Source organism: Engraulis encrasicolus, unplaced genomic scaffold (genome assembly GCF_034702125.1).
Source record: "Engraulis encrasicolus isolate BLACKSEA-1 unplaced genomic scaffold, IST_EnEncr_1.0 scaffold_26_np1212, whole genome shotgun sequence".
NCBI lineage: Eukaryota > Metazoa > Chordata > Actinopteri > Clupeiformes > Engraulidae > Engraulis > Engraulis encrasicolus.
Genome location: NW_026945555.1, coordinates 1,728,673 through 1,733,672, shown reverse-complemented (window position 1 = coordinate 1,733,672; position 5,000 = coordinate 1,728,673).

The following is a 5,000-nucleotide window of genomic DNA, read 5'->3' as shown; positions in this document are numbered from 1 at the left end:
AAATGGAGTCCCCTTAGCGCTGTAGATGGCGGTAGCGCACGTCTTGTGCAAACACCTCAAAAAGAGAAGAAGAAGGAGGGGACAACGCCCCCTTAGGAGACCCAACTTGAGCACACGCTTTTGCATTGAGTGGGCGTGTTTTGCGATATCTTGCTCTTATCCAGTATTTTTGGTTATGTATTAGCATGGCTAGGTTACGTCAGAGAATCTCTAACGCGGAGAAGGTTCAGCCTCATTGGTTCCCATTGTAGCCAGTTAGCTTTGCATGCATACTGCAGTAACGAGCTTAGCCAGTCCTTCATGTGGGAAAATGTATGGAATGGAAAGGGGAACCCATGCTAAATACATTGCTACTGCGATTTCCAGTCACAAATATCATCAACAAAACATTCCTGGTAAGCACTATGACTGTTGTTTAACAATAGGCTGTATTGACAAATCGTTCAGGTGTGTAGTTTTACAGCAGGTTAGAAGATTTCAACCTGTACTCGCTAGCATCGCGCTAATGTTTATGGGTTTGTCCCCATAACAAGTGAGCTTTGTGACGCAGTATATAATAATCTAGTGGCGCAAAATAATCAAGACGCTACTCAAATGGGGTCTTATTATTCTCAACCTCAGGACTCCGAAGGTCTCCTAACCGAAGGTCTCCTAAGGGGGCGTTCACCCGACATAAAGTGGATACCGGAAAAGAAACAAAATGACGCCTCTTCTTAGATCCACTTTCTTTGGTTATATGTTAGCATGGCTAGGTTGCACCTTGATGAAGGACGTTCAGTCCGAAACGTTGTGCGAATAAATATTTTGGGAGCATTCTACAGTGTTGCGGACCTTTACTTTCTTTTCAGTTATCTTACTTTTGGTCCAGCACCTGTGCCTACTGATGTGCGCGCATTTTTTGACTTTTAGCATAGCTAGGTTATGTATTAGCATGGCTAGGTTATGTATTAGCATAGCTAGGTTATGTATTAGCATGGCTAGGTTATGTATTAGCATGGCTAGGTTACGTGGTTGCATGGCTAGGTTACGTGGTAGCATGACTAGGTTACGTCTACTCTACAAAGTTGACCATGCTGCTATTGTTACCATTTAACATCAAGTGCAGGGGTTGGACAAATACGAAACACCTGTCATTTCTGTGGGGGAAGTTTCATGACTTACGTGGACCAGCCTTTTGGCCAATCCTCACTTTAATGGTAAAATGTGCAATTAATTAAGTGTGAAGGCTAAGTGTCCCATTACGTCACATCTGTGTACAAACGAGGCATACACAGGTGCAACTCAATGTGCTTCACCAAAAACAAATGGAAAAAGAAAAGAAACAAGAAAGAAAGAAATTACAATGCAGGGTTCTATAGCCAGCCCCCCGTGCTTGGCCATTGGCTAGTTAACTTGTCATTCCAACCCACCGTTCTTGGCCATTGGCTAATTAACTTGTCACTCCAATCCTCCGTGCTTGATCATTGGCTAGTTAACTTGTCACTCCAATCCTCCGTGCTTGGCCATTGGCTAGTTAACTTGTCATTCCAACCCACCGTTCTTGGCCATTGGCTAATTAACTTGTCACTCCAAAACCCACTTTATTTATTGGTTAGTTAACCTGTGTGCATCTCTGGGGTGCATTCCTCAAAACCACGGTTGCTAACTATGTTAACGACTTTGTTGTTTAAAAAGCAATTTCCCACTGGCAACTACCCAAGTTGCAAACTGGCTAACGACTACGCTTTCGAGAAATGCTCCTCTGATTAGCAGTTTCTAGTGATTTGATTGGCTGACGTGTGTTTGTGTGTGTGTGTTCTGTCTCCTCCCCCTCTGCAGGTGTCAGGAAGTTCCGCTGGTTCTCCGGGCGCGTCGTCATCATCAGCGGCATCATCCTCATCGTCACGGCAACACATCGCTAGGCAACGCATCACGCGCCTCAGTCTCAGGGACCTGATATTCTACATGGAAAGCGAACACGATATGCAGCGATCACTACTCTTATACAGGGCCCTACTGAAGTAGCACACACACACACACACACACACACACACACACACACACACACACACACACACATACACACCACACACACACACACACACACACACACACACACACACACACACACACACCTCGCATGGAGGGCGAACACGATATGCAGCGATCACTACTATTATACAGGGCCCTACTGAAGTAGCACACACACACACACACACACACACACACACACACACACACACACACACACACACACACACACACACACACACACACACACACACACACACACCTCGCATGGAGAGCGAACACGATATGCAGCGATCACTACTATTATACAGGGCCCTACTGAAGTAGCACACACACACACACACACACACACACACACACACACACACACACACACACACACACACACACACACCTCACATGGAGAGCGAACACGATATGCAGCGATCACTACTATTATACAGGGCCCTACTGAAGTAGCACACACACACACACACACACACACACACACACACACACACACACACACACACACACACACACACACACACACACACACACACACCTCGCATGGAGGGCGAACACGATATGCAGCGATCACTACTATTATACAGGGCCCTACTGAAGTAGCACACACACACACACACACACACACACACACACACACACACACACACACACACACACACTGTACCCCTCACACACACATACACACCTCACACACACACACACACACACACACACACACACACACACACACACACTGTACCCCGTACACACATGTACATGTACATGAATACAGGTCTTTTCAATCATGCTCTTCATGCATATGGAGATCTGTATGTATTTATGCACACCAGACCAGAGACCTATTATTCACACACACACACACACACACACACACACACACACACACACACACACACACACACACACACACACACACACATACACACACTAACACAAAGCAGCAGCCCCCCGTGCCCTCCAGCTCTCCCGTGAGACAGACAGAAGCACACACACATACCACACACACACACACACACACACACACACACACACACACACACACACACACACACACACACACACACACACACGACACACATACCACACACACACTCACACACACACACACACTCTCTCACTCACACACACACACACACACACACACACACACACACACACACACACACACACACACACGTGTGCAGCAGTGGTCCTTCAGCTTTCCTGTGATGTGCCTTCAGACCGGCTACAGTGAAACTGCTCAACTCTTCCCCCATATCTCTCTATCCCTCTCTCTCTCTCTCTCCCTCTCTCCCTATCCCTCCCTCTCTCTCTATCTCTCTATCTCTCTATCCCTCCCTCTCTCTATTCCCCCCCCCCACCTGTATGGTCATCGTAGCTTCTCCATAGGAAAAGACTTTTAAAAAACGAACAAAAAGAAAAAAAAAGATTTTAAAGAAAGGAACTGTATTACATGCGTCATTGCTGTTTTTACGACTTGATGAGATGATGAACTCTTTAATGACGATAAGATGAACTGTTTTATTGACGATAAAATGAACTGTTTTATTGAGGACTTTGATTATTACAGTACAGACTCTGGCCAGGATTGGGGCAGTGTGTATGTGTATGCAGGTCGAGTGTGTAAGAGTGTGTGTGTGTGTGTGTGTGTGTGTGTGTGTGTGTGTGTGTGTGTGTGTGTGTGTGTGTGTGTGTGTGTGTGTGTGTGTGTGTGTGTGTGTGTGTGTGTGTGTGTGTGTGTGTGTGCGTTTTTTAAAGCGTTCTTTCTGGCGTGTATTTATAGTGTGTTGCTTCTAGCAGCCCCCTTTAGTGACTTCCTGTCTTTCTCCGTCTGCTCATTGGCTAATCTCCCGTCTCCTCGCGTGGGATTGGTTGAGCTCCTGTCTGTGTGTGTTCCTATCCACCAATGAAATCGTCAGACCACCAGCACCACGCAACCCCACAGACTGACTAGCCCCGCCCCCCAACATCAACAAGAGCGAATCAGAATCACAGTACTGAATCTCCTCAGAAGCCCACCGGCCCCAACCAATAAGAATGCTGAATCCCACCCACCTGACTCCCCAGAGCCAATCAGGACAGCCGATCTCTAGGTCTGCTCTGAAGTGATGGGTTGGGGTGGCCAAGGTATCGATGGCAGCCACACCTCATATGTTGTTCAGTTCACCTACATGTAAATAGTGTTGTTTTAAAGACATTTTAATGGCATGTAAAAATATATATATATTTTTGTTTTTGGTTTTTCCCTTCATGGTGTTTTTTTGTTTGTTTTGTTTGTTTTTTAATATAAAAAAAAATGATGTCTAAAAAAAATCTCCTTTTAATATTGAATAATCATATGGACGGTTGTATGTATTATCATGTTGGTTTGAAGCAGATGGCAGAGTGTTGAGAGGAGAGATCTGCTCTGTTGAGATCTGTTGTTGATTAGCGCTGAGTTCAATTGCGGACACACGTACACGTGGATTTGGCCGAGACAAGTGAACTTCGCCCTTCATGCCTATGAGGGAGGGGAAGGCGAGCGAACAGGAGCAAAGCAAAAGCGAAATAATCCGACCAAGTTTAATATTATGCAAATGAGGAGCAAATTTTGACTGCAGCGGCCAATCAAATCAACAACTTAAATGTTTCATTCCATTTGATTCGCCGCGGCGACCTGATGACGGTTGAGCCAGAGAGAGTAGAGAGAGAGAGGTTCCATTGGCCCATTGTTTCCGGATTCTATTATTGCAAGGGGGAGGAGGGGGGGATATCCCCCTTTAGGCAGACCTTGGCAGTCCTAAGGACTGTTCTATTCAATGCTAGGAGTATTATGACACGCCCCTTTAGGCAGACCGGAACCTGGTCACGTTAGGTGCCCATAGCAACCTATTACGTTGGCATATCTCTATATTTAAAGAATCTCTGGTTGAGCTGTCAGAATGGAACACTGCTCTTCACTGCTCTTCACTTCTCTACACTGCTCTTCACTTCTCTTCACT